This window comes from Tympanuchus pallidicinctus, unplaced genomic scaffold (assembly GCF_026119805.1).
Source record: "Tympanuchus pallidicinctus isolate F22 unplaced genomic scaffold, pur_lepc_1.0 scaffold7, whole genome shotgun sequence".
Classification (NCBI taxonomy): Eukaryota; Metazoa; Chordata; class Aves; order Galliformes; family Phasianidae; genus Tympanuchus; species Tympanuchus pallidicinctus.
In genome coordinates this window covers 3,083,862-3,095,928 of record NW_026294791.1, presented here as the reverse complement: position 1 = coordinate 3,095,928, position 12,067 = coordinate 3,083,862, and the positions used below count along the sequence as shown (strand labels likewise).

The window sequence follows — 12,067 nt, the reverse complement described above, 5'->3', positions numbered from 1 at the left end:
TCTATATCTGCTAGTTATTTTAACTCTTGATCTCCAAGACACTCCTGTGTGCAGATACCAAATACCAAGCTGAGATCATGGAGAGTCAAGGAGGCACCTGCTGAGCAGTGTTCAGTGCTGTGCACAGCTTACCGTGCCCTCTGTAGGGCAGGGAGATACCCAGCAGCAAGGCAGAAGGAGCCTTGGGGGGAGGCCAGAAGGAAAAATCCCAGGAAACCTCTCGTAACTTGCACAGTTTTTAAACTTTGCTCAGATAAACTGTGTTCTATTAAACTTTCCTTTGGCTGGCAAAGGACTGACTGAGTTGTTGTGGAGAACGGCCTTGAGCAATTAGAAGTGAGAACAGCATCTACAAATCTAAGATCTGGGAGATGAAAATCTCTTGCAAAAGACGCAGCCCTACAGAGTTTCAGTTATAGCCTTCTCAAATGGGGAGAACCAAATTAAATGAAAAAACATATTGTATATTATCTTAATTTATATATGAGATTTTAGACAGTTCCAGATTTTTGGATTAAATACAATACCATGTGGCTCCATTAAGCTTCACTGGCCTTTTAGAATATTATTGGAAGAAATAATATATAACGGTTTGAAAGGTTTTTGGATGCTTGGTGGCATCATTATGCAATTTATTAATATGTGGGCAGAGTGACTAATGCCTCTGAGGATATATTTTTAGTTTCAAAAAAATAAATATAAAAAAGAAAAGCATGCTGGGGGGAGCAAGAAAGAAAACTGGTTTGTGCTAGCAGCCTGCGGTGGCATGCATCATTCTGTCTGTCCTCCGCGAGCCCACAGCTCGCAATAAACCACTTCTTTTACTTATGGCTTTTCCAAAGGGGTCTGGGGACTCCAGAAATTGCATTTTGGTATGACTTGGGAAGCTAGCTCCTTCCGTGGCATTGTTCCCCCGTTTTTAAGGCTGAAAGGGACAATTCAGATCGTCTTGTCTAATGCTCAGTAGAAACCCACAAGAAAATAACTTCACACATACACTCACTAATTGAGCCAACCAGTGTACGTTTCACCAGAGTCATCTGGGCTGGCCTCCAGTTCTTCAGTACGAGGATGACAAATTCCCTGCCCCCTTCAACACTCTGTCCCAGCACTCAGCCCCCTTTCTCTCTCCAATCTCTGCGTTTTGCCTTTCTTAAATTTCCACTCACTGCATCTCGTTATGTTTTCCTCCATTAGGCTATAAAGGCCCTTTGTATGCAGTATTTTTTCCTGCAAAGGCATTTACTGCACAGCCAGATCGCTGCGTGATCTGCTTTTTGCTACACATAACCGACTGGAGCTCCTTAAGTCTCTCTCCACAAGATTTCCTCCTCCAGCCCCCAAATCATCCTTGTAAAACCCAACCGTAGGCTGAGAGTTTACAGCCTCTATCATGACTTCAAGTCCCTGAATCTCAGGTTAATAAAGTCTCTACTTTTTTTCATAAGGCTTCTGTGAAATAACTAGAAATAGTCCCGCGGGATGTGTTATTTGGACATAACTGCTTCCACATGGGCTGGAGGTGCAGCCCGGCGAGAGGAGCACGCCAAGCAGTGGGAGAGCCCTCGCCTCCCTCCTCACCCCTCTCTTCAGCCTCTCCCAAGTCGTGCTGCTAAAACCAGTATTTTTCTGGGAGGGTTGATCCCGGTGGGCATTTCCCAGGTCTATAGGAAGAAGCAGCTCCCAAGGAAGCTGCAACAGCCAGCTCCAGGCCTGCTCCAGCCCCACTGAGGCCAGGTCCCACCTCTGATGGGACCAGAGGCACTGAGAGTGTCTTGGCACATCCCTCTCCACAAACTGCTCCATCCAGGGAGCTGGAAGGACAGCTATAACATCTCTCCCAGCTCACCAGAGCCCCTCTCTCCTTCCAAACTAATAGGATTAAAAACAAACACCACCAGTGGAGGGGGACAGAAGGAGGAGAGGTTCTCCTCCATCCTTTTCCAGCGTTGGTGTCCACATTTCGAAGCTGTTTCTTACAATAATTATTTTATTTGCTGCTAAAAGACAGGAGAGGCTCACAGGAGGCTTGGCTTTAGATCTGTGAAGAAGACATCCCAACACTGCCATAATTTCAGCACAATGGCGAGCCATGGTGAACGCGAGGCAATCTCCTCAGGCACTGGAGTTACATTTCACTACTCCATGGATTCCTGGATGGGATAATATCTGGCCTTTTCATCAGTTGCATTTGATTTATATGTGAGAATACACAACAGATTAGGAGCTTGAAAGAAATGACAACTTAGTTTTCATTCAGCGTGGCCTTTATGTACCCCAAAGGGACAAACTTACTCCACTTAAACTTAAGATTTTACATGCAATCATGACTGATAAAGCACTCTAATGAATTGGGTCATCACCAGCCTTGTCACTTCTAAACAATTTGTTTTCTGGTTTGATCTCTTTGGTTTTGCTGTTCAGCTTTGCTTCCAACATCAGTGATTCAAGCACAGTGTTGAGTCCTTTGACATATGATGTTCAATTCTCTTCAGGCCACTTTCCATCACCCAAAAATGCCAACGCGTGGCCTGAAATCTTCCTGCAACTTCAGAGCTCCCCAATCTCACCTTCACTATTTAGCTTGAAAAAAAAAAAAAATCACCTCTGATGAGAGACCTTCAGTTTAAAAGCAAGTGTAACAGGTGGTGCAATCAGAGTAAACTGCATTGCTAGTGAGTTATCCACAGAAACACATAAAGCCTATGGTTTAGAAGAACTTGCCTTTGCTTAGTGAGATCTAGTACTGGCGTTACAGCCAGAAAGTCCTGTAGGCTTGTGAAAGTAGGCTGCAAAGTCTCTTTGATGAAAAGTAAACTCTATGGTCAGGTGTACAATTTTAAGTTTTCACACGATAAGCTCAACTGCACAAAAAAAATCTTTAAAATATCAGTGTTAGGCAAAGCCTATGAGCGTGGATGTTTAGTGGGAGTGGGCAGGAAAGGGTCAAAAATATAAATGCATTTCTATGGAAAGCAAATAAAAATAATTCTGAAAGGGAAAGAATATTAGTGGACGTTTCCTAATGGTCACCATTCACCCTGATCATTCTTTGCACTCCACTTGCCAAAGGCATACGGTTTTAATTCTGTTTGTGATCAATGTAATGTTTAGGATTTCATCTACTTGAACGATTCTTCAGGGACTGGTTGCAATAGCTAAATTTTGGGCCTAAATTGCAATTTTTTTTATTTATTTTTTTTTAACCTACAATTTAATCTAACCAATGAGTGAAACTGGAAAGGATAAAATTAGATTCCTGAACCTTCATCTCTTTCTAGAACCAGACACGAATAAAACTGTATCCAGTTTTGTTAAATATTTTTTCCACATCTGGTGTTCAGTCAAAACCATAAGAAAAGTGCTGGAAATCTCACAAGAAGTCTCATACTCTTGTGATTTCCAGTCCAATTTTTGCAGCCACAGGAGATCTGTATAGTTCAGATAAGAATCCGAAGCAGAAGCCAAACCCAAACTGCGAACCTCCTGAGGCTCACCCCACCCACAACAGCTTATGTCTTTACCCATCATTTGCAGCAGATGTTCTCCTAAATTCTCCAGTGAGATAAATTCCATTAGAAGTTTCAGGATAAAGATTATAAGCTATATACAACGCAAAATAAAAGTGTCCAAAGAAGCTCATTGTAGCCCATTAAGCTATTGTTAAAGACCCTCGTACAGCAGTGTCTATTGATTACAGTGGTTTGCTTCTCCTTACTACTCGTTTTTCTGTGTTGGGCTTTTGGGGCTTTTTGATCTAAAGGCCACTGACGTCAATGAGAGTACTTCCATTGTCTTCAGCGGGCTTTGGATCAAGCCCTTGACAAACAGTTTCTCCCATAGGTCAGTCTGTAGAGTGCATGTTACTGCCAGCAGATTGTCCCTAGAACATTTCACTGTAGATTTACAGTCTTTATAAAATTTTTAAATGAAGTTCTATAGTTAGATTCATATGGTATATCATAAATTACAGCAGACTCTGCAAGCTTGGGTTTGAGAGCTTTTTTTTTTCTTTTTCATTTGGCTCTCAGGGAACATATAGTTTTTTTCCACAAGAACTTTCCTCCAAATGCTAATTTTACCTGCTTTTTGCCATTTGTGCAACAGAATGTGTGTGTTTCTCAAGGCTCAGCTCCCTGGGGAAAGTTTGTGACTGTGGCAGAGGTGGTGCTGTGAGCAAGCAGAGGCCCACCAACACCATCCCAGTCCTATAGGGTAGAAGCAGCCTTCCTTTGAGCTCTACTTTGATGCCGTGAGACTAGTAGAAAGGAAAAGCAAGCCAGAATTTCGAGCATTCTTCTATCTTACGGTTTAGTTAAAGCTGAATGTTGATTTCTATCTATCAGAGGAGTATATTCCACCTGATTATCCCATCAGACCACTGAATAACAAACTCCTGCAGAGGGAATGACCTTCAAGCAGTGCCTCATGCACACAAACACCAATTTTAACTGTACCTCTGCAATCTCCATACTTCCCAAGGTGGCTAGGCAACGTGACAGGAGACAAGGAGACAGCCCTCAGGAACCCCAGTCTTCATTCAGATTTCCCATCACCAGAGCCTAAATTAAAGAATTCGAGTGGCATTACCTCGTCCATCTGCAAAGTGGGAGCAATAATCCTACAGTACCTCCTCAGAAATGCTGCAAGGCCATGAACTCTGTCTGCACAGAGTAGTAGTGTTCAGTAGTAAATGAAATCTGTTTTCACTTCTAAGGCTATGGCATAAATTACTATAGGCAGAAATCCAGCCTAGCAGGGAATGAATTGGATGGGGCCCACTCAGTTTCTTCCATCTTTAGCTTTGATTTTCATTGTTCTGTTTCATTAGCAGAATTTTCATGTCTTTTTTTTCATTTTCTTTTTCTCTCCTGTTGTAATTTTTCCTAAGTTGTTAATTTGCCAGCAGAGAGAATGGCCTCGTAATTGTAAGCCAACTTCTCCAAGCACCCACAAGTATCTGAACAGTTTTTAGCAGACTCAGCATTTCTCTCTCTGCTTCTCAGCCCTTGGATATACAGCAAAAGAGGATGAAGAAAGTGCGTTGCTGTGTTCCTGCTCTCCAGCCATAACCTGGCCACTTGTTGTCTGCTCAGAATGCATTTAATTCTGCACACCATGCCTTTAAGGGCCTGCTGATGAATAGCAGCACAACTCCCACCCAGCCAATGAGTCTGGCTGTCAATGGAGTCAAAGAATGGCAATTGGCACTGCTGGTTTCCAACATCATCAAAATCACCCTTCTTTCCACATGCCCTTGGCTAGTTGGATGGTCCATGGCTATCCTGAAAACAGACATGACAAGCCTTTCTTTCCTCTGTCCTCAGCTTTCTTCATTTTATCTTATGCAACAAGGGGGAATGGTTTTAAACTGAGACAGGCAATGTTTAGGTTAGATATTAGGAGGAAGTTTTTCACACACAGGGTGGTGAGGCACTGGAACAGGTTGCCCAAGGAGGCTGTGGATGCCCCATCCCTGCAGGCATTCAAGGCCAGGCTGGATGTGGCTCTGGGCAGCCTGGGCTGCTGGTTGATGACCCTGCACACAGCAGGGGGTTGAAACTGGATGAGCATTGTGGTCCTTTTCAACCCAGGCCATGATTCTATGATTATCTGTAAGAAAATTTATTGCCTCTGCCCATGTCACCTCCACAAGCAGGAGACTGGAAGGGATGCGCACATAATACCATCGGGGGGTATCAGAATGCTCAGGCAGGTGACTTTTCCAGCTCTCTCCTTTGCCCTCCCAGTTCCTGATCCCTACCGGAGCTCGTCTCCTCCACTCTTGGCCTCTTCCCAGTCACCGTGTCAGAGGCTGCCTTTATGCTGCAGATGAACAGATGTTTCACCACTGAGAGCTGCATCCTCTGACTCATGAAACAATTTGAAAGAAATTAACAGCGACAAATTTGTTTCAAATCCTATTTTCCCCCCAGTAGCAGAGTTTGTGACTGCCTATGAGCGCTCCCACTGGAAAGAGAACTGGAAAGATAAAAATAGATGAGACGAATGAAAGATTACAGGATGAAGTGACGGCCACTTCCCAGCCGAATAGGATTCACTGCTCAAGGCTGACAAAGTCTCTGCTGAGTCTGGAGTTTAGCAGCAGAGAAACTGCTCCATAATTTTTGTTCAGCCATGCTCTCTGGGAAGTAACACCTGGCCTCGTAGAATTTCCTCAGGGCCCTGAAAGAGTAGATGTTTGATGATGACCTCTGCAGGAACCTCTCCAGGTGACATCCATCAGGTTGCTGGGGGTGGATGACCGGGGTTTTATGGAGCAAAGTGAGAAAAGTGAAGTGGAAACCAGTGCCTAATGCAGCTGTGGTGTCCCATGCCTTCCCTGCCTCATCATCTAAGATGCCCTGAAAACACCACCCAGCTGTTTGCTGCAGGGAATTAGGGAAGGGCACACAGTAAGACATTATTTATCCACACCCAAGCTTTGGATTTCCTCTGAAGTTTGCATTTGTCCATCATGAAGACACTCCTTAGTCTCCACTTTTGAGAAAAGAAAGCTCAGGCATCGGGAAGTTAAGAATTCAATCCTAGTCTCCAAGCCAGAAATAAAGTTCATTAGTCCTCCATCCACAGGGAGCCCTTTGCTTCCATCTCATCTGAACTGCCATACGACAGCCCCTGTCAAAGGCATCTCAAAAGAGGAGATCAATTTTATAGTGGTTTTACTCTTTGAGAGCACAAACAAGCCCTCCATTAGGAACTATAATTTATCTGACTGTGACCACTGACTACAAGTCTATGAAATATAGCTAAATGGATTGCATAGAGCCAGAAAACTCAAGTATGTATGGCACACACATAACAAAGCTCTGCAAATCTGAAAATGCATAGTATCAGCAAGTGCTCTGCTTTTCTAGACTGATTTGTAGGTAGGTAGGCTTAGCTGAAGGCTGCGGTTTCTAAATTGGACATGGTTACCTAAAACTATTGGAAATTTGAATTGCATGTCAGATGTCTGGAATAAATGGACTCAAGAGACATAAGAAAAAACATGTGGCCTGGTATTTTTCTCTTTTTTAATGTCTTTTGGAAACTGTTTAGATATCATCTGGGGCTTGTATAGTTTCTTTGTTTAGTAATTCTGAATTGAAATTCTTTATAAAGCTTTGTTAATTAAAAGGTAAAAACTTGATTGTTGCACAGAGGCCTCCATCCTGAAAGATGCCTGTACGCTTTCCAAAAACATACTGTACTTTCCAAAGAAGAAAACCATCCTTTGAAAACCAGGCAGCTCAGTTACGTTATTTACCTCAAATCCACCAAATTTAAATTCCAAAACGGACCATTACGGTCTGACTCTCTTTCTAGCTCTGCCAATAGCTGTCATATCTGAGCTCCTGCATGACTGCAAAGCTCCCCCCGAGGCCCTCGTCGTGAGGCTAACCCAGGGCTGCACATCTTTAGCATGAACATCCGATGCAATTATGAAGATTACAAGCAATAGATTTCCTGCAAATTGCAGCCATCTCTGGGGTGAACTATGTCACCTGCTCCACAGCACACAGCTGCATCCTCCCACCATGTAAAACCAAATGGAGACACGAAGGCACCTTTCTGCAAGCAGAGCAGAATCTGAGTCAGGAGCCATTTGAAACGCCTCCCACCACAACACAATCTTTGTTCCTAAAGGAAAAGGAATTTTGGATTGGTCACTCTTGGAGACAAGGCACAGCTTTCTCATGCTCACATTGAGGTCTCTCACCTCCAGTTTTCACTGCCACAACCTTCATATTACTGTTTGCTTATTTGAATTCAACACAACCACCTGGCCACTCTTGCCCAGTAAGTGCAGGGACAATGCAGATCTGTTTTGGAGCTTTTCAGCCTTTTTGTTTCCTTCTGTGCCTTCTGTTTCCAGTGCCTGCCAGGGTGCAACCTCCTAATCTCAAAGCATGGGACACAACACATAGTGGGACACGAGAATGGTTGGAAAAACAGCTCATCCCCAAAACTCAGTTAATTTTGACCTAATATTGTTCTACAAAGTCCCAGTGACTGGAATAAGAGACTTGAGCTATACAGCTCTTAATCTAGCAAGGGTGCAGCCTTTTGCAGGGGTGTTGGACTAGGTGGCCTTCAGAGGTCCCTTCCAACTCTAAGGATTCTCTGATGCTACACTAGGGCCTACGTTGCCAAAAATGGCAAACGAACAGCAATAATGATTGTTTGCTCAATGGGATCTCTTCCTCTCCAGGTTTTTGAATACTATGGAAAAGGCAGAGAAACTACATGGGCTGTCCAGGCAAACCCTGCATCTCTTGTCAGCAAAAACATGTGGTAGTTGGTGCTGCTGAAGCTATGTTTTCTGAAAGCTTTAAACTACAACAGTTAAAGCAGAGTTAATGACAACATATAAATGCCACTGGAACAAAAAAATACTGCCTTTATATTTGCTTCTTTTGCAGGCATTAAGGAATCTCCATCCCGCCTTAGCTTTTGGATATATATAGGTCTGTGCAGATTTGGCAGGGCAAAACCACCATGGTAAGAAAGGACAAAAACTTCTGGAAGGGTTCTGACACCCCCCTTCTTTCCCACTCCCAGCACACAGGCATGCCAAAACAGTATGGTTTCTTTTAGACCCACGTAACTAAATGAGTGATGAGGAATTTCTCACCAATATAAAAGTGAATTATTTGCAGCTTAAAATAGAGCAGTGCCTTTGTTAGGTTTTTTATTTTTTATTTTTTTTGGAAGCAGCATGGCCAGGTTGTCAGCTGGTGTCAATCAGCCTCTTCTGGGATACAAGGTTTTGCTCCCTGGGGACAGTGAAGTCCAACCACAGCAAACAGGCCTGAGATTGGGAAGGGTCCTTTATGGTGACCAGAGGAGAAGCAGTTTCTGTAATACTTTTTTTTTTTTTTTTTTTTTTTTTTGGACAAATTCTTGTGTTCTGACAGGAATCTTCACCCAGGGCATGAGGGTGACTGTAGGGAAACCCACGCAGATTCTCTCCCAGTGCAACAACAGACAGTCTGGGCTCATGCTTGCCAAATGTTGAGAGCAGCAGCTCAATTTACGAGCCCCAGAAGCGCACCACGATCCAGCTGATGAGCTGCACAGCAGAGGAACCAGGGTTAGCTGAAGCACTGCAGGAAAGCAGAGGCACCCGATGGGGGCCAGGAGGGCCAGCTGGGCTCAGAGGTGTACAGATGAAACCAACTGCAGCACAGGGAAAAATTAAATAAATAAGTGGAACAAAATGGGGACTGGGGGCTTTTTCCCCCCGTCATCTCCTCACTTTTTAGGGGTGAGAAACACTGATCACTCTGCAGTGCCTGGTGCTGGCTGAGCTTGCAGCAGGAACACCTGCGTGAGCAGGGCGCAAACAAAGGTGTGCAAGTAGGGGGGGCTGGGGAGCAAGAAAGCCGTAAGGGAGGTGAATAAATAAAGTGCAGCAGCAGGAGAGAAATCTTGGAGGAGACGTGGAAAAGAGGAACTTGTCCACAGGGTGTCACTCTTGACCCACACTTGGGTCACACAGGCTAGAGATTTCAGTCCCCCAAATGAACCTCCAAGGCAGCAGAAACCTCCAAAAAATCAGAGCAGCACTACCAGGCAAGCAGCTTATACCCCACCTGCCCTCCTGCCCCACTCTGCACCTTACCTTGGCCTTTTCCAAGAGCAGGATTTGTTTGGGGATCTTCCTGTACGGAGCTAGAAGGAAACCCTCGTTACCAAACTCTTTTTCACCATTCTGCCCCAAGCCTACCACTCCATCTTAGCCTATTTTAATTTATTTTGAAATTCCTCTGCCATCCTATACCATCAGCCTACCTCTTCACTATAGAAAACCTCCTGGTTCTCAGGCTCTATCTCCAGGAAGATGCAACAGTACTGCTTTACGGCAAGTCCTGAACCAGCTTAATTTAAGTGCTGATAAGCTTTAGGTCGTTACTGCTTATTGGAAACAGGTTCTTCAAATTGGTTGGATGAATTCTTTAGTTAAGGAGAAACCCTATGAATTATCACTTTGCCTTCTTTATTGAGCTGCAGGCCACGAGGGGCAGGAGGGCATAGCAGGGGCTGAGCCAGCTCAGGGAAGCCTCAAAGCAGAGAGCCCTTATCTGCTCCTGAGCTGATGGGTGTCTGTGCTGCTGTTCCAGCTGGAGGGGCAGTGTACACACTGGGCTCGCCATGGCCGTGCAGGGGGATGCAGTCAGCCACCAGGATGAGAGGGGGACACGGATGTTGGGGTCAGCAGCACAGCAGCCACAGCACAGGCTGCAACTTTTACAAAGCATCAGCAGAGCATGAATTATGGTGTGACCTCCTGGCAAGTTTCCTGGAGCAGAGGACACACCAGCAAGAATGTGATCTCTTCTTCCAGGGCTGGTCGGGACAGGATTTGTTTGTAGTGTGTACAGCACATAATTCATCAGACAATCATTTACATAGCATGAGCTCAGCACTGCAGCACTCTCTGGCACACTGAAATATTCTGCTGGGGACTTGCAGCTCTATGGGTCACACAAGACAGATACACCCCAAAAGGGATGCTGTCCCCTCGCATGACTCCATGCTTTGCTTGGAGGAGGTGCTCCCAAAAGCTCTACATCCATTAATCTCACCTGTCAGCAGGTCCCCCATTTCTGCAGTGAGCTCAGTGTTTTGCCCCAGGACAATGTTTTTAGGTGTGCTCAGTATAATTTGCACAGTTTTCTTTCAGGCCATCTTCCTTAATGTGGCTGTCCCAAGCTTTTATGGAAACACCTGCAATATGTAAACGCAAAAGTATAAATCTCTGCTATGTGAAAAAAGCAGCTTCATGAAGCCATAAAAGAATGCGGCCATGTGACTGCAAAACTTCATTTACAAGTATCTAAATATAGATTATAGCAAGCAGCAAACCCAGATTTCAATTTTAAAAGCGAGGGCACAGGGGAGAGTGCAGAGTCAGCACTTCTTAAATAAGAAGTTCTTCTCGTACTAATTCATTTACAGAGGCATCTTCTTTTGACACAGCAAATTTGCATTACTGAATCCTGATCACAGAGACATAAAGATTTTTATGGCAGTCGGAAATAGCCACCGTGCAGGCACTGCTGCACCACTGCCGACCTCTGTGCCCAGACAAGGACACTTTGCACCAAGGGAGCTGTGCAGGGTTTGCTCCTCCATGTGCTGGTATTTCCCTCCAGGGAGAGGTTCTGCTGTGCAAGAAAGTGCTTTGCTCTGATGGACCTGCTGGAAGAAGCACTGAACGCTCTCTGCAGTGGGCAATGCTGGATATTGAAAGGAACTGGTCATTTGCTGTAATTACCAATGGACAGAAATGCTTTTTTGCCTCTGGAATATTTCTCCAGACAATCTGACCTGCAATGAAGAGAAAGCAAAGCACTCACTATGACAGCCTAGAATGAATACAGATTCTGTCTGGAAGGCAAATGTACTCAGCTGAGACCATCTCGTTCCATTTTGACTCCCTGGTTCCAGTTTGCCCAAACTGCTTTCCAAAACCAGAATCTGCCCATGGTCACGTGAGGGGAGCAGGGGCATGCAGGCAGGCTGGCCGTATCCTCCATTTCTCCTGCCTTCACCTTCATTATCACCTTCATTACTTCAGAATCATTATGGTTGGAAAGGACCGCTAACATGACCAGGTCCAACCACCAGCCCAACCCAAAATGCCCACTGACTGTTTCCCTCAGTGCTACATCCCCACAGTTTGTGAACACCTCCAGGGACAGTGACTCCACCACCCCCCTGTGCCAGTGCTTGGCTTCTCTTCACCTCCACCTGTATCTCCGCCCTTTGAGACACTTAAGCATCCCACACATCATTGCATGTCAGTCTATTGCCATTCTCTTGGCTGCTCTGAAACACTGTACTAAACTTTTTCAGATCTTTCTTCTAGCCTCACAGTTTCCATAGAAATACATTTTAAATTTAGGAGAAGTCAACTGCCCCTTGAAAATTGCTGAAAACACAGCAGGCACAATGGCAAGTGTCCTATCACACCCACCCTGATCAAGCAGCGGAGCAGTTCTTTGGGGACCAGTGATACTTTGGATTTGCACAGGGGCAAAGTCACATTAGAATCATA

The 12,067-nt window shown here is 44.7% G+C and overlaps 1 long non-coding RNA gene across 1 annotated transcript; it reads right to left on the bottom strand.

Annotated features, from left to right (window-relative positions):
* Window positions 1-8,002: 8,002 nt before the first annotated feature.
* Window positions 8,003-9,861, bottom strand: LOC128072520 (uncharacterized). Its single transcript, XR_008202323.1, has 3 exons — window positions 9,799-9,861; window positions 9,629-9,678; window positions 8,003-9,183 (listed from the first exon to the last, which is right to left on the bottom strand). It is a non-coding gene; the product is annotated as an uncharacterized LOC128072520 (long non-coding RNA).
* Window positions 9,862-12,067: the final 2,206 nt, after the last annotated feature.